The sequence below is a fragment of the Rutidosis leptorrhynchoides genome, chromosome 8 (assembly GCF_046630445.1).
Source record: "Rutidosis leptorrhynchoides isolate AG116_Rl617_1_P2 chromosome 8, CSIRO_AGI_Rlap_v1, whole genome shotgun sequence".
NCBI lineage: Eukaryota > Viridiplantae > Streptophyta > Magnoliopsida > Asterales > Asteraceae > Rutidosis > Rutidosis leptorrhynchoides.
This window is the reverse complement of record NC_092340.1, coordinates 57,960,536-57,987,722: the sequence shown is the minus strand read 5'-3', so window position 1 is coordinate 57,987,722 and position 27,187 is coordinate 57,960,536. Positions and strand designations below refer to the sequence as shown.

At 34.9% G+C, this 27,187-nt stretch overlaps 1 long non-coding RNA gene and 1 pseudogene across 2 annotated transcripts; one reads left to right on the top strand and one right to left on the bottom strand.

Annotated features, from left to right (window-relative positions):
• LOC139861314 (exocyst complex component EXO70H1-like) overlaps positions 1–4,349 on the top strand; it is a 42,804-nt pseudogene extending 38,455 nt beyond the window's left edge.
• Positions 4,350–5,745: 1,396 nt separating this feature from the next.
• LOC139862541 (uncharacterized) lies at positions 5,746–7,737 on the bottom strand. Of its 2 annotated transcripts, none has more exons than XR_011764220.1 (6): positions 7,433–7,737; positions 6,926–7,280; positions 6,775–6,803; positions 6,399–6,469; positions 6,061–6,318; positions 5,746–5,917 (listed from the first exon to the last, which is right to left on the bottom strand). It is a non-coding gene; the product is annotated as an uncharacterized lncRNA (long non-coding RNA). The 2 variants fall into 2 exon arrangements; XR_011764221.1 differs by having other exon boundaries at positions 7,484–7,737.
• Positions 7,738–27,187: the final 19,450 nt, after the last annotated feature.

The following is a 27,187-nucleotide window of genomic DNA, read 5'->3' as shown; positions in this document are numbered from 1 at the left end:
TTACATCTACACTGCTACCAGTGTCAACATGCACCTTCATAATCACAATACCAGTATTCGCAATGCGGCACGAAACCACTACTGGCTTATCAGTTCCGCAGTCAGGCTTGCAGGAGGAAAAGTAATAGTGGGACATTGCCAGCTCACGATTTGTTTAGATATTTAGAATACTGACATTTCGCCTTATACCTCTACCACATTAATGACCTGAATTCCGCGCAACTTCTATTTGTTACTAACCATTTTTACTCCAAGATTCTTCACCGCGAGAGCTTTTCGATCAGCGGGTTTTGGCACTTGCGGAGCATTAGATTCTGCAGGCAAGATAATCGCATTCGCAGTACTTGCAGAGCCTTGCGCAATTAGATGGTCTAGCTTTCCTTGCTCATATGCTTCCGCGATCAGCTCTGCCAAATCTCTACAATGATTGGTATCATGACCATAATCATCATGGAAAATACAAAACTTAGATTTGTCTCGCCTACTGTTCTCCGCTAAAGGTTGAGGATCAGGAAAAGATCTCGCAACCCTTTCTTGTAAAAGAATTCTTTGGGTGTTTTTGTTAACATCTGGATGATATTAAAAGACTCGTTGTTCCATTTTCGCGTAGAATAGCGATCCCGACGGTCATATCCATGATTATCATTTTGACCTTGATGTCTATCATTGCGCTGGTAACCACCGCCGCCATTTCGCCGTGGATATCCTGAAACGCGGTAATTATCGTCATTTCCATCACGAAAAGAATCATTATCATCTCGCCAATTTTATCTTTACCCCACCCGCAAGCGGGTGTTATAGTACTATCTTCTCCACCTCTAAGATAATCATACATTTCTTGTTGCACCTTAGCGAAAGTTGGCGGGACATCTCTTCGCAGTAGACGCACCAGCGTTGGATGTCGCTGCGGATTAATAGCATGCAAAAACCCAGGAATTTTTTGATCTTCATTCAAACTAGGTATTTTTTGGCACTCATAAATGTACCGCGTAATTAATGCGCTTAAAGTTTCCTTGTTGCCTTGTTTGATATCATGACATTCTATATGCGTCTTCTTCTGCGACAAAAGATTCTGAAACTGCAGCAAAAATTTATCGCGAAGATCGATGAAGCCGATAATACTGCGAGCTTGCAGGCTATGGAACCACTCCCTTACTGATCCTTGTAAAACCATAGGGAATACTCTACACGCACCCGGCTCATCCCAGTTGTAGGTGCTTACCACCCCTTCAAACCGCTGCAAAAAATCCAAGGGATCTGTTAAACCCGAGTAAACTCCCAATGTCGCCGGAACAATAGGCGGTGTAACGATTGAATAATCAGAAATATGCTGGACAAACTTGTCTGCAGCAGTAGTAATCTCAGTTGCCTTTTTTATGCGAGTATCAGTATTCTCCGCACAAAATTTGGCTATCATATCTTGCAAAAAATTCGGCTGTTCAAACTTATGCTGCATTGACTTAGGCGCGATGCTTTTAAAAGCATCCGCTAAAAAATGTTGAGCATTCTCCCTGCGGACAGCATCAGATGCTTCACCTTCTTCCCCATGACGAGGGAAAGGTGTTGGTGGTAGCCTTCTCTTAACATGTGGAATTTTTACAAATTCTTCCACGCTATCTGAATCATCAGAAAATTCGCTTTCTTCCCTTGGCGCTTTCGCAATCTTTGAGTTATAAGCAGAGTTCAAAATAAGGCGTTCCTCTGCATTATTACTATCACTATCATGATGTTCCACAACTAAGCGATCAACTTGTGATCCTGAATCATTCAGCGGCCATAAGTAAGTACGCGGTATACGAGGTTCGCGACTATACTTGGCGTCTTTCTTAGCTTGCTCAATAGTAGTGCCAACAACTTTGTCTGTTCGCAGACTCGCTTTTCCAGCCAAAACCCTTAACCGCTTGCCTTCAACAATGGTTTCGTCGCGATTTTGTTGCAGATTTCTGCGCGCAACCATTTTTTCCGCGGCAACCTCTAGTTGCGAATCATTATTAGCGGTGTTAACATTAGACGTTTTTGCGAGCGGTTCTTAAACTGATTTGCTTGTAGTAGCATTAACATTTGTTTGTGAATTAAACGGCAAGGCATTCTGTGAATCACCAGCCGTCACATCAGCATTCGCAGAAACACTTACTTGCTTTGCATTTGCTGCCATGGCCGATAATCAAATCAGCCGATACGCCTTAGAAAGTACCTGCAAATCATCATAACGAAACACGATTGAAATTAAACAAGCCAATTAGTTGATTGATAGCACAAAACAAAAAAATTCGAGTTTAATTTTAAAACGTGTCCCACGGATGCGCCAATTGATCAATCCATAATTAATAAATTACTTAATTAAGGATTGAGTGCAATGAGATTGAGATGGAGGATGAGATGTTTGATGATTATTATGGGCCCTGATGATCATCTTTCACTTTAACAATCAAGTGATCAACCACCCCGACCCGTTCTTGATTGTTAATTAGCATGATTCACCTCGACACGATGTAAAAATTCCTTGGGCAAGATCACAAGAGAAAATTACAAAGGTTCGGGCAAATGACAGAGAATCAACAACCTATAAATGAGAGGCCAAGCTCCCTATTTATAGTATTCGAAATATTCGCGGTCTGCGGATTGCTTAACTATCCGCGAAAACTTAGCGAAGTGACCCGCAGTCTTTCATTAGCGTGGTAACTGATCCGCTATCTTTATTTTCAGCGAATATTCCAAGCCTTTCGAATATACTTCGCGTAACTTCTGTTTTTAGCCTTTAGCAAATAAAATACACATATACAATGCTATGTATATGATTAAACATCTCATGCAAATCGCAATGAAGCGGTTAGAAAAGAAATTTTATCAAATTCTATCGATGAATCGCGCTCAATTAGACCCAGAGTCTGTTTCAACTAGATCGTCCAGAACGTCAACTACATCGAGTGTATCCAATTTCGGTGATGAATCGGATCAAGACAAGATACGAATTGCAAGCGAGTTGATTAATGAAGTTGAAGATGCTGCCGAAGGAGTCATGAATGATTTGAAATTGATAGCCGAATGTATGATTTCGTCTGGTTATGGAAAAGAATGTGTGATTATTTACAAAACTATACGTAAATCGATTGTTGATGAAGGTATTTATAAGCTAGGAGTTGAGAAGATGAAATCTATTTATGTTCATAAAATGGATTGGGAGGTTTTAGACCTAAAAATTCAAAACTGGTTAGAGGCGGTTAAAATCGCGGTTAAAACATTATTCAACGGAGAGCGAATTCTATCCGATCATGTTTTCGCTTCGTCTGATACAATTCGCGAATCCTTTTTTAACGAAATTACAAAAGAAGGCGGCTGGATTTTGTTTTCGTTTCCAGAAAACGTAGCCAAATATAGTAAAAAAATCATCGAGAAGGATCTTTCGAATGCTCGATATGTACACCGCGATAGCTGATCAGGAAATTATGTCGTTTTTTTCATTCCAATCGACATTTTCATTACTGAACCAAGCTCTAAACTCATTAATCAAATTAGGTGAAATCGTACGGTTAGATCTAACCGAATTCGAAACGTTTATCAACAAAGAGTCGTTGAAAACAACTGTATCTAATTCAGGAGTTCACAAATTCACAATCGAATCGATTAATTACATCTCTTTACTTGGAGATTACGGCATTTTAGCTGATATTTTATACGAATATCCGTTACCTGATAAATCTCGATTGCCGGAAGCATTTTTCGATCAATCGTTATCTGTTGATTCTCCGTTATCGTTATGGTTAACGTGGCTTATTTTCGTGGTTATTTGCAAACTCGACGGTAAATCGAAACATTACAAAGACGTATCGCAATCGTATTTATTTCTAGCGAATAATTTTCAAAATATCGTGTCGAAAGTACGATCATCTAATTTGCAGTATCTTCTAGGCGAAGTGTGGATCAACAAACTTGAAGCGGAAGTAAAGAAATTTGCAGTCAGTTATGAACAAGTTGTGTGGAGCCACGTCATCAATGTGGTCCCCACACATGTAACAGAAATTACGCGGGAAGAAGCTATAAGTAGCTTTAAAAAAATAAATATGGTGTTTGAAGAGGTTCATCGTAAACAATTGGCAGTTGTTGTGCCTGATGCTAAGCTTAGGGATGAGATTAAAGTTTCGGTTGCCAAAAAACTGTTGCCGGTGTACTGAGAGTTTTATGAAGCGCATCGAGTTAACGTTGCGAAAGAGAGGAAGTTTGCAGGCGTTGTGAAGTACGCGCCAGAAGATATTGGAAACGCGCTGTCAGATTTGTTCGTTGGGTCTGGTACTACATCGGTGTCAGTGTCAGTGTCATCGTCAATGTTGGAGTCACTGACATCGCTTTGAAGGCAGGGGCGGACCTATGAAGGGTCAGGGTGGGTCGCCCGCCCCCAGTGGATTTGCAATTTTTAATGTAAATTTTTTCGGTTTTTCGATTTTGACCCCGGTGGAATTTTTTTTTTGCGCCAAACCCTTCATATTTTGTCCCCAAACCTTCATATTTTGCTCCAAAACCTTAGTATTTTGCCCAAAAATCTCTAAATTTTGCTCAAAAACCTCTATATTTTGCCCCAAAAAAATCTCTACGTTTAGAAGTTTTTTTTTGCCCCCGGTGAAAAAATTTCCTGGATCCGCTACTGTTTGAAAGTGATAGGGATATTCGTTTGGTTAATATTTTAAAGTAACGATTATAACATCACCGCATTTAAAAAAAAAAAAATATTCTAACAACACATTTAGAGTTGTTATTAACGTATATAAAAATATTATACTCCGTATATAATAATTATATAGTGTCCGTTGTTGAATCATCCAACTTTAAATACGTTTACAAAAAAAATAGTAGTAAGAAAAATCCTAGAATAATTATGGTGCCATTGATGTTTAAATTCAATCTTAATTTATCCGTGTACATCTGATTGGTGTGTTTACTCCACTTATTAATGGGAATACATTTGTATTGAATCCTTAATTTTTATGAGTGACAAAGTTAATTTGATATGAGGTGTTTCTTATGAATAACGAGTTAGTATGACAGCCATGCGTTGCAACTGGGCTTTTTTTTTTTTTTTTTTTTTTTAACGGTCAAAGAATGATTATATATTAAAAATAAACGCTCCCTAGCAAGGCGCTAACAGATAAATTACAGAGGCATAGCAAGTCATGAGTTTCAATTGAAAATTAAATGACCCATATTTTTAATCCAACGAAAAACAAGTAATCTAATAACATCAAAAATACTACTTCTAGAACAAAAAGACTCGTTAAAAATAATGGCGTTTCTGAATCTCCAAACCGCCCATAGAAAAGTAACCACACATCCAATGATCCGGTTCTTAGATGTAGACGGTAACCGAACACCCTCAAGCCATTCGATGAACGTATCCTACGAAGTAAAAGAAGGCATGGAACAATTTACTACAAAAAAGCTTACAGTTTGTAACACTTATTTGATCGATTTATGACGCTTAAAAGCTCCAAGAATTTAATTTTTGACGCTTCCTCTTGGCGTCAGAAATATGGGCGTCAGAAATTTAGTTTGTTTTCTAACGCTTAATGGTGTTAAGAAACAATTAACATTCTTGACGTTTTATACTCATTTTTTGACTGTTAGAAAACACCTCACTTTTTGACACTTGAAAGTGTCAGAAAACACCACACTTTTTGACACAACAGACGATGTCAAATTGTATTTTCTATTTTTTTAGTTTAATACAAGCATAATATACACAACAAAACAACCCATTTCAACTAACAACCCAATTGCTTCTGAAAACAAATGTTAACACAATAATCACAACTCAAACTAGAACATCTCAAATGTATTAAAATTTCCTTAATAAGCAACTTAGCTAAACTACACGTTTATAAACTATCTTGTTTATCATATAAACGTCTTTTTAAACTGCACCTCCCTGCATTAAATAAAAGAAATATTAAAAGTGGTCAAACATACCACAAACAATATGCAATCAAATACTATAAACTTAGAAATTTTACTAATAGTTAGACAATCAAACAAATAAATGATATTTGTTGACCTGAAGAGGCTACTTACCTCTTGCATATGATTGATGTGGACGATTCTCACGCAATGCGCCCAAATTAGTGCTGACAAACAGACTATGTCGAGTGAACAACATGAGAGATAAAAATTAAGTAGTCAATAAAAGTACAAAAAATAAGTGAACCTAATGCAACTACGCGTTAGGTACTATACGAGGTCAATTATTAACATACTGGCCATGAGTCCTGATATCTATTAACAAATGATCAACATCATGAACTTGCAGTTGTCTGATCCATCTTATTGTGCCTGGACATCGATACAAAGTTAATATGATCATGTCTACTCATATAAGAAGCTAAAGCATAAGAAGAAAAAATAAGTAATACCTGATAGTATAATGCATTTTCAATAGGTGATGTGGTAACGAAGAACGCTGAGGGTACTTCTCCTAAAGGTACTGTATTTACAGACAAAAGAAAAGCACGAATTAAAACACTAATCAATATCTCTATAACAATAGTGAAATTACAAAAAGGAAATACAAACACTAAACAAATTCAAGTAATACGATTTGCATTGAAGTTACAAACATTGTGATTGTAAAACAATCAACACGCACATAATCACCATCCTTAAGAGGAGTGATCTTTATATATTATATATCCTGTCATTGTACAGTCTTACTAAAACAGTAGCCAAATTTCCATTAGAAAAGATAAAAACTTAGTCTGCTGTAAAAAAAAAAAGGCAAAAGACCCTTACTTTTAATCAAATAAACCGAGTCTGATATCCTGCAAAAACAAACACAAACAAAAACAAAATGTCATAATTACATACTTAACAGGCCGAGAAGGTAAAGATTCAACGCTTCTCTTCAACAAACTTAAAATACATGACATACATAAGAACTTACATTGTTGAACTCTTCTTTATCTTAAACCCTTCTATTCTTTTATCAACTCGGCATCAGCAGTTGCAAGTGCAGCACTGCACTGGTCGCAACAACCACAGCACCAACACCATTTAATGGAATGGAAGCTAACTTTCATGTTCAGATGCAATTAACAACATCGGCATAAGGATTTAACACGTCCATTCGCACTTGCAACATTAGTATAACTTCATTAATGATTAATGATGGTAAATGGAAGTAGGAAGAATAAAGAAGGGTTACTAATGAACCTGAATCAAATAAATACTTGAAACACACAAAATTAAACACTAAAAATAGATACTCACCTGAATTGATTACTCTTTGTTACAATGTCCTGTGCAAAATATACACTAAATTTTAACAAGTTCATACAGAATCCACATATATTGCAACATTTTGACCTAATATGAAACATATCCTTCAAATCAAAATTAATCAAACAAATTATACAAATTAAAAACAACCTAAACCAAAACTTTCACCTACCAAAATCTTAAATATATACATACACAGGTACGAGATGGAAAATGATCATACAAGTAGGATCACCGATTGTTCGATGTTGCGAGCGAGCGAGCGAGCAGTAACAGTAGGATCACCGATTGTTCGATGTTTAAATACGCCATTAGAAGTGAAATACGAAGGCAATTACCGAAATCATGCAATTGGTGAAATGAAGTAACCTAAAAATCACGTTTTATCTATGATTAATTTGAGTAATTTGGTGTATGATTTGGGACAAATAAGCGTTGAAGTTGGGGTTAGGACTTGATAGAGAGAGAAAGACAACAGGTTCCTCGATTTAAAGTTGATTTATGAGATCTTGTGCGTGACGCTATAGTTTAACCGCAAGTTCATTTTAGGATTGCTAGTTTATTTACTTGGGCTAATAACTTAACGCTTTTAAATGTTATATTACCGTATTAACTATTAGAGAAAGGATGTGTTTGGATGAAAGTAGTTGGAGCTGGAGCTGGAGCTGGAGCTTGGAGCTGGAGCTAGAGCTTATGAGATAGAGCTGGAGCTGGAGCTGAAGCTTATTTTTTAAGCTGGTAGCTGGAGCTTATTATTTTTTACAAGTGTTTGATAAATTAGCTGGAGCTTATTTTTCACTTCATAAGCTCTACTTTTTTTCATAAGCTACTAAAAGTAGTTTATTTTTTCAGAGCTTATGATTTTCATAAGCTCTACTTTTTTTCTCTACCAAACGAAGCTTATGACTTGGAACTTATTAAAATCATAAGCTCAAGCTCCTATAAGCTCCCATAAGCTCCAACAAGCTCGTCACCCAAACACAGCCAAAACTTATGAATAGTACCAGGGGTATTTTCGCATTTTCACCTTTTTTCCCCTTTTCCCTTCTTTCTTTCAACTAACACCACAAAAGCCCCCCACACTTTGTTCACAAATTAAAATCGAACCCCAACACAAGGGGTTAAAGCGTCAAATTAAAATTTTCATAAAATATCTTAAATAAACTCCACTCAAATATTCAACAGGTCATATCTTCTCGCTCGCAACGAGTTAAATTTTTCCGACACCATCCTTAAACTCGAAATAATTTTATGAACACAATGTCACTAACTATACGCAAAACGGACACTTTAAAAAAAAGCTAAATATTTAGGGTACTATTCATATATGTTGCTTTTTCACTCGCAGACTCCGTAACTAAACACAATAAAATACATTAAAAATCGAACCCCCGGCGCGAAGCGAGGGTTCGAAAACTAGTTTTAAACATTTTTTGACATTTCTAGTTAGAAATTTGGAGTAGTTTTAGCAAACATAAGCGTCAAAAACTCAAAGATTGTTGACGAAATAAAGTGTCTAGAATTTTTTGACACTTAAATGTGTTAAAAGTATCTCAAGTAGCTGTGAGAAGTTTTTGTTACGTATATTAGTGTTAAAAATTTGAAACTTTCTTGACGCTTTTCACAAATGTTAAAAAAATAAGCGTTAAAAAAGCAGTATTTTTTTTGTAGTACCCATATCCACAACCTATGCCAAAGATCCAACACCAACGGGCACTCGAAAAACACATGAGCTCGCGTCTCAACACCATTATTACACATCGGGCAAACAATAGAATTAATCTCTAACCCTTTCTCGGATAAATTCCACCGAACCGGGAGAGAGTCTAATCGAAATTTCCAATAAAAAAACGTTCACTTTATGTGGGAGAAACTTGAACCAACAAGTAGAGATTACCGACGAAGGAAGCAATGCGTGATCCAAATGCTGGGCTCTTGTTATGATTTCATGAAGCATTTTTTAATTGTAAAAAAGTTATAGAGAATGAGATATTTAATTATTTTAACTCTATATGCTAAGAGAGGTGAAGCTTAAAGTCGTTCCAAAACAAAAAATTGTCTTCCACAGTTCCACACTTTCCTTTCACACTATAAAATTTCATTCCACCCCCAAACAATTCAACTTTTACACTCTCTCACGGGTGCAAACTATCAATTTTAATTTTAATTTTAAAATTAAATCAAAAACCAACACCCACCATAAACTTTCACGGCCGCTATCTCCGTACTCGATGTGAGTTAAATTTCACCGCTACCACCATTAAACTTGAAATAATTTTACGAATAAAACGAGACTAACTACGTTCGAAACGGACACTTTTTCTCAAAAACGCTAAGAATACCGACATTTAAAACGGGTCTTAACACATTAGCCGTTTCCCCCCTCTGTACGTACACAACGCTATGTTAAATATGAATATGCAGGCCGAAATGCCCCGCCGCATCGCGCGGGCTGAACCGGACTAGTTGTTATTATTGGGTTAATTTTTATGAGTGACAAAGTTAATTTGATATATGAGGTGTTTCTTATATATAACTAGAAAAATGAGCCCGCGCGATGCTGCGGGGCCTACAATGTTCGTATTCATAGTTAACGGAGCGTGTTATAGGTGTGTATATGTATTGAATATAGTCCAAGGTATTGAGCTTTTTTTTTTGAAGTGTCCGTTTCGCGCATACTTAGTCCCGTTGTGTTCGTGAGATTTTTTTGAGTTGAACGGTGGGCTCGGAAAAATTTAACTCGCGCCGAGCGAAAAGATAGGATCCGCTAAAATTTCGGGTGGAAGTAGTTTCTTTTATTTTAAAAAAATTGTATATTTACATTTTTTACCCCTGAAAAGAGGTAAAGTTGAGGGGTCATTTTGTAAAGTGAGGCAAAGGTGAGTGGCTAATTGTAGTGTGAACACAAATTAAAAACTACAACATTTTTGTATTAAAACTACAAATTTTTTGGTGGCTATTAGCAGATAGGGGTAAAATTTAACTCGCGCCGAGCGAAAAGATAGGATCCGCTAAAATTTCGGGTGGAAGTAGTTTCTTTTATTTTAAAAAAATTGTATATTTACATTTTTTACCCCTGAAAAGAGGTAAAGTTGAGGGGTCATTTTGTAAAGTGAGGCAAAGGTGAGTGGCTAATTGTAGTGTGAACACAAATTAAAAACTACAACATTTTTGTATTGAAACTACAAATTTTTTGGTGGCTATTAGCAGATAGGGGTAATGAGTTAGTATGACAACTATGCGTTGCTACTGGTGTCTTGCAATGGTTTCATGAAGCGTTTTTTAATTGCGTTTGTGATATCGTGAACCTATTTCATTTTAAAATTTTTTTTTGTGTTATGTAGTAATATTGCTTTACTTTATATTATCAGTATGTGTGCATTATGTAACTTCGTTTTGCAGTGAAACAACGTTTTAGACAAAAGTATTAAATATTATTTTAATAATTTATAATTTCAATACACATATCGCATATTATATTGGTATAATATTTAAAACTTGCCTTTTCATAATTTTTTAATATAATTCAACGAAAGAAAAAAAAATAAAAAAAAAAAATGAAAGGTAAGATTTTTAAGAACGATTTTATATTATTTGTTTGAAAATAATAAAAAATTATTTGGAAGTAATAAGAAAAGAAAATAAAAAAACGAGAAATACAGAAGGTGGAAAAGAAAATTAAAAATAAAATATATAAATAGAAAGCTGACGTCATGCGACGTGAGAAGAGGGAAAAAAAAAAAAAAAAGGCTACATGAAATCGAACGTGCTACCTAGAACACAAAGAACACATGCTAACCAGTTGCGCTAGCATTTCTTTGATTTATATATACCGAATAATTAGTTTTACTGGTCCAGCAAGTAAGCGGTTACATTTCGTTTACATTAACATACAGTTTAAAAGTTTATCACATACAATACAATGATATTTTTGGGATAATTGATAGTGCTCCAAATGAACATATATTTAGTAGCAATATCCTTCCAATATGTAAAGTTTTCAGTTGCAATTGTTCTATTTTCAAGTAATATTCGTTTAAATAAATAAGTGCGAAGACAAAAGGCGAAAACGAAGATTTGAAGACACAAACGTCCAAAAAGCTCAAATGTACAAGATACAATTCAAATGGTTCAATTTATTGATAAGAAACGTCTAAAAATGACAAGAGTACAAGTTGTGAAACGCAAAGTACAAGATATTAAATTGTACGAAAAGGCGTTCGAAAATCCGGAACCGAGACATGAACCAACTATCAACGCCCGACGCAACGGACCAAAAATTACAAGTCAACTATGCACAAGAATATAATATAATATATAAATAATTATATAAAATTATATATATATATATTATATTATATAATAAAAACGTCGACAAGCAAATGGCCAAAAGTTGGTGAGCTGGAGTGCGTCACTTCGCGATCTCGGAGCTGGAAGGCACAAATGCTTCGCGATCTCGGAGCAGTCATTTCAGAAAATGCCTATAAAAGGCCACGAAATCTGCCGAGTTCTTTGCACCATATCAAACTCTCTATCTCTGTAATATATATATATATATATATATATATATATATATATATATATATATATATATATATATATATAATATTTATATATATAATATAAATTAGTTTAGTTTTATATTAGTTAGTTTAGTTAATGTAACGGTTAATTACGGGTTTTGAAGTCGAAGTTCTCTCCGTGTAACACTACGCGATAAATAATCAATGTAAGCTATGTTCTCCTTTTAAATTAATGTCTCGTAACTAAATTATTATTATGCTTATTTAAGTCGAAGTAATCATGATGTTGGGCTAAATATTAAAAGACGGGGTTATTGGGTTTTGGACCATAATTGGGGTTTGGACAAAAGATCGACACTTGTGGAAATTAGACTATGGGCTATTAATGGGCTTTATATTAAATTAACGATACCTCGTTAATTTAGTATAAAGGTTATGATTTGACGTATCTATATATAACCACATACGCTTAACCGGACACGATGGGCGGGATATTTATAAGTACGAATTATTGTTCATTTGACCGGACACGGGGATGGATTAATAGTTACTGGACTCATTAAAACAGGGGTGGATTACATTCAAGGATAATTGGTGTAATTATTAACAAAGTATTAAAACCTTGGATTACACACAGTCGATAACCTGGTGTATTCATTAAACAAAGTATTAAGACCTTGTTACAGTTCGAATCCCCAATTAGTTGGAATATTTGACTTCGGGTATAAGGTTAATTTGGCGAAGACCCTCGCACTTTATAATTATGACCGATGCACTATTATGGCAAAACCAGATGGACTTATCGAATAATCCAGGACAAAGGACAATTAACCTAGGGTAATAAATTAAAATCAAAACGTCAAACATCATGAGTACGGAAATTTGAATAAGCATAATATATTTTATTTTATATTTTCTCGTACTTTTTTTTATTTTGTCATTTTAATTATTGTTATTTATTTTATCGTTGGTTAAATATCGTCATTTACTTTACGCTTCGCTTAAAATATAAAATAGACAAACCGGTCATTAAACGGTAAACCCCCTTTTATATATTATTACTATATATAATATATTTTGTACAAATATAATTGTTTAAAAATATAATGTAAAATAAGTCGTCTCCCTGTGGAACGAACCGGACTTACTAAAAACTATACTACTCTACGATTAGGTACACTGCCTATAGTGTTGTAGCAAGGTTTAGGTATATCACATTTGTAAATAAATAATTAAAACTTGTGTTATTTGTAACGTATTTCGTAATAAAAATATATAACTATTTCACGTACACCTCGCACGACATTAAGTTTTTGGCGCCGCTGCCGGGGAATCGGCGAAACGCTATATTTTTAATTCATTTTTGTATAAATATATTTATATATATTTAGAAAAACAATATAAAATATAAAAAAACGAAATTAAACCTGCAAATTCTGAACCTGCATCCCTCCGCGATCTCGGAGATTTACCCTTTAGTTCTACGCGATCACGTAGCTGTTCCTGACAGGTCAACCAGTGCAATTAATGCGAATTTAGAGTTTATTTTTATATATTATTATTATTATTATTATTATTTATGGTTTGTATTTATTAATATTAATATTTAGTTTGTATTTTAATTTACTTTTGTAATATTTAGTTTTAAGTTATTATTAATTATATAGATTAATATTTTTATAATAATAATATAAAAATAATATTTTTTAAAAAAATTGTAGTTTTATAACTTTAAGTTTTCTTTTTATATTTTGTATCCTTTTATTTCGTGTAATCGTAATATTTGTATTTTTATCGTTCGTATCTAGTTTTAAGTTCTAATATTTTGCCGTAGCTTATTTTATATTTCTAGATTTTTTTAGACTTTGCCGTAAAATCCCTTAAGTAGTTTTTCTTGAAGGTTCTTCGTATGCCCAAGAGACATATTAAATTAACGTGGCCAATGTGTTATGATCCAAGTCGGGTCATACCCAATAACAAGCTTACCGACACCTTATTCGTATTTGATCTTAGCGACTGGATCGTTGATTAAATACGCGACACTTGGATTTTAAGAAAATTGGTTTTCTAAAATCATATTACTTGATGTGTATATAAATTATGGAATAATTTATATAATTAAAACTTAATTATTTATAAGTTAAATAATTAATAATGTTATATTACATTTTATAAAAAATGGGTTTTATATAAAATGTACATGGAAGTTTATAAAAGGGTTTTATAAAAACTAATTCTTTTATAAATCATTTCATTTATAAAACTAATTATGGAAGTGGCATTGGAGTCTTAACAAGCATGCACTTGACTAGCATTTTGTGTGGTCACTTCCATAGATTTCATGTGCATATGTACCAAGACCTCTTGGAGACACAAACACATGAAAACACATCAAAAATCTGCACAAAACACTCTCAAAAACCCTGCTGAATTCGTGGCCTTTTGGGAGGAAGAAAGGGTTCTTCATTTGGTTTTTGCAAGCTCTATTCAAGTGTAATTAAATCCTAACCAAAGGCTAGGTGTTGGTGCAAAAGCTTGGGGTATTTCTCCTTGAGGTTTCATCATTTTGAAGCTCCATTCTTCATCATCATCATCATCATCTTTTGAATCAACCCTCAACTAGCTTGAGGAGGTATGAACTCTAAACCCACTCTTAGTTTGTAAGTATGTTTCACAACTTGATCCTATTTGGGATTTAACTTTAAATGGTTAAAGATTTACAAGTCTAAAATTGGTAATTAACATGCTTCCGCTTTCTTAATTCTTAAAATGGTTTAAGTATATTATAAACTTGTTAAATCCCAACAATGGTATCTAGAGCCGAAGTTGTTGAAATATGCTTCGAGATGGTTATTAAACCCACTATAATTTTGCATTCTATGAACATGCATGAAGTAGAATGTAAAATTTTCGGTTTTGGGTGGTTTGTCATTTTGGCCAAAATCACTTGTGATTCTGCATTCTGTACTACCAATCACTTGTGATTCTGTGTTGCCGATCACTTGTGATTCTGTACTACCAATCACTTGTGATTCTGTGTTGCCGATCACTTGTGATTCTGTACTACCAATCACTTGTGATTCTGTGTTGCCGATCACTTGTGATTCTGTATTGCCAATCACTTGTGATTCTGTGTTGCAGATCACTTGTGATTCTGTGTTTCCAATCACTTGTGATTCTGTATTGCCTATCTCTTATGTTGATGATGTTCACAATCTATGCCTTGACCTTGTGTTTGGTTGCATGCATGGTTGATTGATATTTATTCAATTGGTTTGTAATAATATTTATTCATTTGGCATGTAATAATTCATTTGGTTATGTAATTTATTTTATATTTGGTATGTAAAATAGATTAGGTTGTAATTTCATTTTTTAGACAAAATGTATTAGGATATATTTTGTAAAATGATGAAGAATGATGAAGACTTGAAGAACACATGAAGAAGCATTTAGATGCAAGGTTAAGTGGGAGATTTGAAATCTCCTACTTTGTGTAATTACCCCTTACCCGGTGGCATTTTGTTTTCGGCTAAACAAAATGCTTACCAAAAGGCTTGATTGTGAACATGTTGTTTTGCATGCTTGGTTGTTTTGTATGATTATGTGGATTGTATGTTTGTATGCTACAAGTTAATCACACAAGTCGACAACTAGAAAATGGCAATTTAATTGGTTAAATTATAACATTATTAACGACATGCAAAACGTCAATTTAAATGGTTAAATTAAAAATGGCTAAAAGGACATTAATAATCGGTTATTAAGAACATGATAAGGATCATATATATATAAAATGGTTTATATCAAGTAATTGGCTAAAATTACAAGACTTGAAAATGGATTTCAAATGAACCATACACTAAATGCATGTTGGTGTATGGCATAAATGTTTTCTTAAACTAGAATTAACGAAAACTTAAAATCCCTTAATCGACAAGGTAAACAAGTTTAACGCCATCCTTTTGTGGGACACTTAAACATAGTAGGTAACTCATAAATGGGATAAAGGTCACCTAACCGTTATGAGCTAACTAATATGGTTAAGGTAAAATTCGCATGCTTGTGGGATAAAGGTCACCTAACCACTTGTATGTTAATTTTACATGTTTACACAATTAGGACGACTTGATTTGGGAATCATGAACTTAGGGTCACCGAAGCATGAGGAACAAATAGGCGTTGATGGGATAAATATGACATGCAAAAGGATTGCATGATCCCATAATTTAGAAGTTGCAAAAGGATTGCAATTGTCATATAATGACTACCTAACTAAATCAAATGACGGGATAAAGGTCACCTAACAGAAATTTGGTTTACCGTTGGATTCTAAAATTTAATATATATATCAATTGGATTTAAAGGGTATTGATTGTTAAATTTAAAATCGATACTTAAATGAACTTTGTTAAATTTTGTAGATGGCCGCCAATAACAACAACATGCAAAACGCACCTATTAACTTGAACAACCTATCATTAAGGTCTCTCCTCGAGAAAGACAAACTCAACCATACGAACTTTATGGATTGGTTCCGCAATCTTAGGATTGTCCTCAAACTTGAGGATAAGGCGTATGTGTTGGAAGACCCCATTCCCGATCAACCCGACGAGGATGATACGGAAGGCATGGCTTATTGGGATAAGTATTGCGCCGATTCGGTGAAAGTTGCTTGCCTAATGCTTGGGACTATGATACCCGAACTCCAAAAGGATTTCGAGCATCACACTGCATACGACATGATCACGCAATTGAAGGAGATGTTCCTTCAACAAGCTCGTGTCGAGCGCTTTGAAACGGTCCGAGCGCCTCATGCATGTCGTATGGACGACTCCCAATCCGTTTCATCTTATGTCCTTAAGATGAAAAGCCTCATTGATCGCGCAAACCGTCTTAATCTAAACATATCTAATGAGCTTGCCACGTATCTTATCCTAAACTCCTTGTCAAAGAGGTTTAACCAATTTGTAATTAATTACAATATGAATGGGATGGATAAGACCATTGGCGAACTTCATGGCATGCTTAGAACGGCGGAAACTAGCATGGGTAAGAGGGCTTTACCCGTGCTAATGGTCAATGATGGTGGGTCCAAAGGTAATATCACCTCTAAGCCAAAGGCGGCTAAGAGGAAAGGACCCGCCCATCAAGGCAAGGGAAAGGGAAGGATGGTTACCCCAACCAAAAACAAGAACAAGAAGCAAAAGGTTGCCGGACAAGCAAACCCCAAGGAAGACCCGTGCTTCGGTTGCGGTGAAATGAGTCACTGGAAATGAAACTGCCCGGTCTACCTTAAGGAGTTGAAGGAAAAGAGGGATGCGGGGCAAACCTCAGGTAATATATATATGGTATATATAGAGCTTAGTATTACTTCTTCTAATACATGGGTATTAGACACTGGATGTGGAACTCACATTTGCAATTCTTTGCAGGGGTTCAAAAGAAGTAGCAAGCAAGCGGGAACATCAAGTCCTTTATGGGTAATGGAGCCAAAGTGCAAGTGAAGGTTCAAGGAGACTTTGTATTAAAGCTTCCAAGTGGTTTGGAACTTATTTTGAACAATGTTTTGTATGCACCGGATTTATGTCGAAACATTATTTCAGTTTCCCGTTTAAAACAATGTGGTTTTTATCTTAATTTTGTTAATGATGATATCCACGTTTATTTAGATAATGTATTCTATTTTAAGGCTTCGCCTTCAAATGGAATTTATGAATTGGTTCATGATGACACATCATCTAGTAGCTCAATATACCATACTAGCACCAAGAAACTCAAAAGGGATTTGAGTGATTCCTACTTATGGCATTATCGCCTTGGTCACATAAACAAGAACCGAATGCATACACTTCAAAAGAATGGACTTTTGAAATCAAATGAACTAGACTCGTTTGATGTATGTGAGTCTTGTTTACAAGGAAAAATGACTAAATTACCTTTCAAAGGGACCTATGAAAGGGCTAAGGACTTATTGGGATTAATACATTCGGATGTATGTGGACCCTTTAAGCCCATAACTAGGAATGGTGAAAGATACTTCGTTACTTTCATTGATGACTTCAGCCGTTTCGGATATGTCTACTTGTTAAAACATAAGGACGAAACTTTTGAAGCATTCAAAGAGTATCAAAATGAAGTACAAAATCAACTCAATAAGACAATCAAGGTACTTCGTACCGATAGAGGAGGTGAATACCTAAGCGATGCTTTCCAAGATCATCTTAGAAGTTGTGGGATTATCTCACAACTCACTCCTCCTGGAACACCCCAACTGAATGGAGTTTCCGAAAGGAGGAACCGAACCCTAATGGATATGGTTCGATCTATGATGGCTAGAAGCTCGTTACCTCTATCATTTTGGGGTTATTGTCTATGCTCCGCGGCTCGTATTTTAAATATGGCCCTAACCAAGAAAGTGGAACGAACACCTCATGAGATGTGGTTTGGAAAACCTCCATCTCTATCATACTTAAAGGTATGGGGATGTGAAGCTTACCCTAAGCGTTATGTCCCTAATAAGTTGAATGCTCGATCCACGAAGTGTATCTTCATAGGATATCCCAAGGATGATATGGGATATTATTTCTATGATCCATCCGAGCGGAATGTATTTGTTGCTCGGAAGGCGGAATTCCTTGAAACTAAGTTCCTAATGGAAGGAAATAGTGAAAGGAAGATAGATCTTGAGGAGGTTCAAGATCAAGTAGATGATACACAATTGGTTGACACTAGCACTCAACATGAAAATGTTGAGAGTGATCAAATGGATGATCAAAATACACAAGACGTTCGCAGATCTGGTAGGATTAGTAATCCTCCTGAGAGATATGGGTTTCTCATGGATGGTTGCTATATGGTTGATTTGGATGAACCAATAAACTACCAAGATGCTTTATCAAGGATTGATAAAGATAAATGGCAGGAAGCCATGAACGCTGAGATGCAATCCATGTATGACAACCAAGTTTGGGAACTTGTTATACAACCTGCTGGCTCAAGGCTAGTTGATTGTAAATGGCTTTTCAAAATTAAAACCGACATACATGGAAACTTGGATACATATAAAGCTAGACTTGTAGCAAAAGGTTTCACTCAAACTCAAGGGTTTGACTATGATGAAACCTTTTCGCCTGTGGCAATGCTAAAGTCTATTTGGATATTACTTGCCATTGCTGCTCATTATGATTATGAAATATGGCAAATGGATGTCAAGACCACTTTCATAAATGGATATCTTGTGGAAGATGTCTATATGGTTCAGCCTGAAGGTTTTGTTGATTCGAAATATCCTAAAAAGGTATGCAAGTTAAAGAAGTCAATCTACGGATTGAAACAAGCATCTAGAATGTGGAATCATCGTTTTAATGAGGAAGCCGTGAAATTTGGCTTCATTAAAAATGGTGATGAAGCTTGTGTATATAAGAAAGCTAGTGGGAGCACTATCATGTTCCTTGTACTATATGTGGATGATATATTGTTATTTGGAAATGATATTCCGGCAATGCAAAGAGTTAAAACTTGGCTAAGTAAATGCTTCTCCATTAAGGATCTTGGAGAAGCACAATACGTTTTGGGGATTGGGATCTACAGGGATAGATCCAAGAAACTGATAGGTTTGAATCAAAGTGCATACATTGAAAAGATCTTGAAAAGGTTCAAGATGGAGAACTCTAAGAAAGGTTTGGTACCTATTCAAAGAGGAACACTCCTTAGTTCATCTCAGTGCCCCACCACGAAAGATGAACAAGAGAGAATGAAGAAAGTCCCATATGCGTCCGCCATTGGGTCAATCATGTATGCAATGATATGTACTAGACCGGATGTGTCATGCGCTCTTAGCCTGACAAGCAGATACCAGAATAACCCAGGAAACAGTCATTGGATTGCTGTTAAAAGTATATTGAAATACCTTAGGAGGACTAAGGATATGTTTCTAATATATGGGTCTGGTGAGGAGGAACTCGCTGTAAAAGGTTACGTGGACGCGAGTTTCCAAACTGATCGAGATGATTCTCGATCACAATCTGGTTATGTCTTCACGTTAAATAGAGGTGCAGTCTCTTGGAAGAGTTCAAAACAGGATGTTGTTACTTTATCCACTACAGAGTCGGAGTACATCATCGCATCATTGGCAGCTCAGGAAGCTGCATGGATGAAGAAATTCATCGACGACTTAGGAGTAGTCCCTTCCATTCAGGACCCTCTTGAGATCTTTTGTGACAATGAGGGTGCGATTGCTCAAATCAAGGAACCTCGTGCTCACCAAAAGACCCGTCACATTGAGCGGAGATTCAACTACATAAGGGATGAAGTTGAAAAGGGAAAGATATGTATTCGCAAAGTTCACACAGATCTTAATATAGCGGATCCTCTCACGAAGCTCTTACATGGAGCAAAACATACTGGACATGTTTGTGCATTAGGTCTTCGATATTCTAGTGATTGGTCATGATCTGTTTAAGTATTGTAACGGAACGAAATTGTTCAAACTCATTAACATAATTATGGTATTAATTTATTTTGAGTCATGTTCCTATTTTGCATATTTTATCCATGAATAAGTAATTATTCTAAAATTCCGTAGTCGATCACATTCGTGGGAACAAATGTGAGGTTTAGACTATTATGAACTTGGATTGGTATACATTCACGGGATGAATGTGGGGCAAGGTTGCAACCAAGGTTCATAGATATTTGTGGGACGCAAATATTGGAAGACCCGCTCTCAAGACTTACTAAATAGAGCCTTTGTGGTTGATCACTTGTAATCTTGAGTAAAGGCGAATATCATTGTATCCTCTGACCTGAGATACATATTGGGTTCGGATATTTACCAAGTATTGTGCCTTGATTCTTTCCTTCGCTATTCTGAAATATGGTAGCTCACAAGGAAGAGCTCAGGTATAATGCAAGGTACATATTTAGGACGTATGTAGTCAAGATAGAATTTGTCCCTCTTATTCGTTGAGAGTCAGATGTCTAAGGCCTGATAAAGTTAAATCTAAAAGAGAGTGATCACTCTGTATCTCTTGGATTTAACATGACATCTAGGACGAAAGGAAATAATGAAAGATTCACCTATTCATATTCGAGGTGGGAACTCGAAAGGGATGATGTTATTGAATGGCACAAAGTCATAGCATATTGGGGTGATGGACGGTCGTTAGGTGGTATCCATCACTTGCATTAATTTCTTATGTTTCTCGTGCAAGTGGGAGATTGAAGGTTCTTCGTATGCACAAGAGACATATTAAATTAATGTGGCCAATGTGTTATGATCCAAGTCGGGTCATACCCAATAACAAGCTTACCGACACCTTATTCGTATTTGATCTTAGCGACTGGATCGTTGATTAAATACGCGACACTTGGATTTTAAGAAAATTGGTTTTCTAAAATCATATTACTTGATGTGTATATAAATTATGGAATAATTTATATAATTAAAACTTAATTATTTATAAGTTAAATAATTAATAATGTTATATTACATTTTATAAAAAAATGGGTTTTATATAAAATGTACATGGAAGTTTATAAAAGGGTTTTATAAAAACTAATTCTTTTATAAATCATTTCATTTATAAAACTAATTATGGAAGTGGCATTGGAGTCTTAACAAGCATGCACTTGACTAGCATTTTGTGTGGTCACTTCCATAGATTCCATGTGCATATGTACCAAGACCTCTTGGAGACACAAACACATGAAAACACATCAAAAATCTGCACAAAACACTCTCAAAAACCCTGCTGAATTCGTGGCCTTTTGGGAGGAAGAAAGGGTTCTTCATTTGGTTTTTGCAAGCTCTATTCAAGTGTAATTAAATCCTAACCAAAGGCTAGGTGTTGGTGCAAAAGCTTGGGGTATTTCTCCTTGAGGTTTCATCATTTTGAAGCTCCATTCTTCATCATCATCATCATCTTTTGAATCAACCCTCAACTAGCTTGAGGAGGTATGAACTCTAAACCCACTCTTAGTTTGTAAGTATGTTTCACAACTTGATCCTATTTGGGATTTAACTTTAAATGGTTAAAGATTTACAAGTCTAAAATTGGTAATTAACATGCTTCCGCTTTCTTAATTCTTAAAATGGTTTAAGTATATTATAAACTTGTTAAATCCCAACATTTCTTTAGACTAAGATTTAGGTGCTCTAGAATTTTGCGACGCTGTTTATAAATTTTAGTACCTTTTAAGTTACGACGCGCTATTTTCTTATTTTTATTTTTCGATGTTTTTCGACGCGTAATCTTTTTCTTTCTTATTTCTCGACACGCTAGTTTTTAAGACATAGATTTTCTATTTCTTCTCTAAAATTCCAAACAAAAAATTATTTTAAGTGGTTAAATTGATAGACATCCAAATTTTCTGATTCGTAGTAATAGTTGGATTTGTTAGTGGCGAGTTGTGGGCTTCCGATTTAAAGGGTCCTGGCTACCTGCTGCATCTATTGGCTATTCGAAACGTGGGCAAAATCAGAAAAGTCTATTAATTTGATAACTTATATAATTTTTTATTTTATAACTAATAGGATAATCAGTAAATGCACCACATTGTAGCTAAAATTTGGTAATAAGCGCATTATGGAAAATCTCGAATATATTCTGGAAACTCTTTATGACATACGAAATCAATACTCTCAAACGGGTGTTGATGACAATTCGTTCGGTCAATCTTGGATAACGAATGACGAAACAATAACTGGTTGTGAAATCTGTGGAGATTATCACTCAACATGGAAATGTTATTACGTTCCTATGGAAAATTAAGCACCCACAGAACCTGAATGGAATGATTATGAAGAATACAATTCAAATTGGGATTATTCCCAAGAATATATCCAAACTCAATAACCAGATGACGAGGAAAATTATGTGTCTGAAAATTCTTTAGATTATATGAAAATCAAACTCGAAGAACTTGATGCTCAAAATGAACAAATGAGAGAGTTTGTAAATCGGCAAGCTGAAACTCTATCAGATTACACACCTGTTGATCTGAGGAGTCGTGTGCAAGAAAATCTCATATCATCGAATTTTGATGAATTCGAGAGCTCCAAAATCACCAATTATCCCGATGATACTTTTTATTCAGTCTTACCAATTTCACAACATATCGACACATTAGCCTCTACCAACGAAATCATCAATCCATCAATGGATGAAGAAGAAATAAGGGTGACAAATTGGTACTCTTGGGAAAACGATAACGTTGAAAACTTTACCCCCGAGACCAAAGTAGTGGGACCGATAAGTACCGTTAGTGAAGAAGAATTTGCTTCGATCCCGAAATTCACCATTCCACAACCTTCCAACCCAATATTCTCAATAGACGAGTCATCTACCGAAGATGAACTACGAGCTGTAATAGAGAATGACACCTCGAATTTCAACCAATTGGGTAATAGAGGTGAAAACTTTAATCCCGAGAATAAACGGAAGGAAATATTAGGAATTGTCCACCCTATAGTATGTATGTCGGTGTATATCGATCCATTTGACCAAGAACCAGAAAAGAGACATATACATTTACTAAAAGCTACACTTAAAAAAGAATTAAGTAGTGACGATCAGGTGGGTCTAAACTTTAAACATTGATATATTATACACCACCCGAGATGTAAATAACTGGCTCACTATTCTAATTCGTGGAACTTATTCTACCGACTTCACATGTCGTCAGCTAAGTGTGGGGAAGTCTAACCCCACTTAACGTTAAATTAGGGGTTCGGGTTAGTGCATAACTCATTAATAAAAATGCACGATTAGGGTAAAAGAAGCATTTTCAAATATTAGTAAACAGTTCAGAAAAGCAGCCGTTTTTGAAGAAAAACATGTGTGATAAAACAAGAAGGAATGAACGATGAGGTGCACCATCTATCATTCGACGAGCTTTGTAATTACAAACTGGGTATTATTAATCACTTTTCTACACTAATCACCCTCATGATTTATAATTAGAGTCTGATTTCATGCAAATGAGGGCATTGCATGGTCTCAAGTGTGGGGAAGGGTTATAAATTCTCTCGGGTTTATACTTGGCTTATTTTCTAAATATTGTGAAAATTTTAAAATTTTTCAACTAAATGAATTCAAAATCATGTTTATACATATTTATGAACGATAAAACTAGGTGTTAATACCGAAATTATTGTTACCTCGAAAATGACATAAATTGAGAAACAACTAAAACGCTTGAATTTATTTATTAGGATATAAAAAGACGCATGAAAAAATCCAAGTGTGGGGAGAATGTACCAAGTTATTCAATTAAGAACTATCTATCACATGTTTCAGTAAAGTTATTGCAGGTGCTTTTGTTTTGGACTAAATTAACTGTTTTACCCGATAAAAGAAAAGAAAAGATGGATCTACACGATGAATCAATTCCATCATTAAAAGGAAGTAAAGTCTTCCGAAAAAGACACGCGCTTCTTGATTTAGGTCAAGAAGTTGTCGTCCAGACCAGCTGTAGGTTGACGAAAAATCTAGAAAAGTCATCTCTAAAATCAGCAGGAAATCCACGGACCTCAGCATCAAACAGGGTCGCCATGTGGTCAGACTTATCCTAACCATGAGAGGATCTGTCTCTTAAAATGGGGAGGGCGCCGTGCAAATTAGCTTGATAAGACTAATGAATCAAACCCCCAGAAAGGATAATCTCCTTAAAGATTAAAAATCAGCTTTAAGCTTGATATTACTCAATCCTTGAGATTGACCTTAAAGATTGAGAATTACAAACTCATGGAATTCAATGATATCTAAACTCGAGCTTGAACGAGAAAATATTTTGATCAAAAATAAAACCGATTTGTTTTCTGAAAACCCATTTTCAATGCGTTCATTACCATTGAACGTAAAATCCTGAGAATTCACAAGAATTCATTAGGTCACCTGAACCAAATCGGGTGTCAACCGTAAGAACGGTGGTTGCATAGAATGGTCGGAGACAGGACCTTGTACCAGACCGAAAAAATTATAGGATGATCTTTACTATTGCTCCTACAAAGGATAGTACTAGCATCCGACACGTTTTTGGACCATAATCAAATGCATGTCATTAGACATTGCCTTAACAGTTGCTTGTTCAACGCTTTCCTTTACAACCGGACGGTAGTTTTCCGAAAGGTAATATACGGAGCAAGTATACTGGACGTGTTGCTTTTCCAATACAAGGATAGCAAGTGGGTGACACAAAACCATAAGTTTTGAGCTAAAATTTTCAAATCTGAAACCCACAAAACCCACAAAAATATTTTGCAAACACCGGTGAAGGGTTATTCCGGAAGACTTATCTAGGGTAAAAGCTAGATTGAATTTTCAAAAGATCAAATGTTTTCATAAAGATCCAATTTCCTAAAGGATCTAAATTTTTATAGTCATGTGGGACTGTAAACCACATCGTTACTATCATTGTTTATACCGCCGTATCAAAATCACTGATGTATAAAGAGTGAAGAATAAAGAAGTGATTCGTGTGATTTAATTTCAAGTTTTGTATTGCTTGAAGACAAGCAACGTTCAAGTGTGGGGATATTTGATAGTGCTCCAAATGAACATATATTTAGTAGCAATATCCTTCTAATATGTAAAGTTTTCAGTTGCAATTGTTCTATTTTCAAGTAATATTCGTTTAAATAAATAAGTACGAAGACAAAAGGCGAAAACGAAGATTTGAAGACGCAAACGTTCAAAAAGCTCAAATGTACAAGATACAATTCGAATGGTTCAATTTATTGATAAGAAACGTCTAAAAATGACAAGAGTACAAGTTGTGAAACGCAAAGTACAAGATATTAAATTGTACGAAAAGGCGTTCAAAAATCCAGAACCGAGACATGAACCAACTATCAATGCCCGACGTAACGGACCAAAAATTACAAGTCAACTATGCACAAGAATATAATATAATATATAAATAATTATATAAAATTATATATATATTATATTATATAATAAAAACGTCGACAAGAAAATGGCCAAAAGTTGGTGAGCTGGAGTGCATCACTTCGCGATCTCGGAGCTGGAAGGCACAAATGCTTCGCGATCTCGGAGCAGTCATTTTAGAAAATGCCTATAAAAGGCCACGAAATCTGCCGAGTTCTTTGCACCATATCAAACTCTCTATCTCTGTAATATATATATATATATATATATATATATATATATATATATATAATATTTATATATATAATATAAATTAGTTTAGTTTTATATTAGTTAGTTTAGTTAATGTAACGGTTAATTACGGGTTTTGAAGTCGAAGTTCTCTCCGTGTAACACTACGCGATAAATAATCAATGTAAGCTATGTTCTCCTTTTTAAATTAATGTCTCGTAACTAAATTATTATTATGCTTATTTAAGTCGAAGTAATCATGATGTTGGGCTAAATATTAAAAGACGGGGTTATTGGGTTTTGGACCATAATTGGGGTTTGGACAAAAGATCGACACTTGTGGAAATTAGACTATGGGCTATTAATGGGTTTTATATTAAATTAACGATACCTCATTAATTTAATATAAAGGTTATGATTTGACGTATCTATATATAACCACATACGCTTAATCGGACACGATGGGCGGGATATTTATAAGTACGAATTATTGTTCATTTGACCGGACACGGGGATGGATTAATAGTTACTGGACTCATTAAAACAGGGGTGGATTACATTCAAGAATAATTGGTGTAATTGTTAACAAAGTATTAAAACCATGGATTACACACAGTCGATAACCTGGTGTATTCATTAAACAAAGTATTAAGACCTTGTTACAGTTCGAATCCCCAACCCTCACACTTTATAATTATGACCGATGGACTATTATGGCAAAACCAGATGGACTTATCGAATAATCCAGGACAAAGGACAATTAACCCAGGGTAATAAATTAAAATCAAAACGTCAAACATCAAGATTACGGAAATTTGAATAAGCATAATATATTTTATTTTATATTTTCTCGTACTTTTATTTATTTTGTCATTTTAATTATTGTTATTTATTTTATCGTTGGTTAAATATCGTCATTTACTTTACGCTTCGCTTAAAATATAAAATCGATAAACCGGTCATTAAACGGTAAACCCCCTTTTATATATTATTACTATATATAATATATTTTGTACAAATATAATTGTTTAAAAATATAGTGTAAAATAAGTCGTCTCCCTGTGGAACGAACCGGACTTACTAAAAATTATACTACTCTACGATTAGGTACACTGCCTATAGTGTTGTAGCAAGGTTTAGGTATATCCCATTTGTAAATAAATAATTAAAACTTGTGTTATTTGTAACGTATTTCGTAATAAAAATATATAACTATTTCACGTACACCTCGCACGACATTAAGTTTTTGACTATCAATAATAGTCTACATCAGAACAAAAC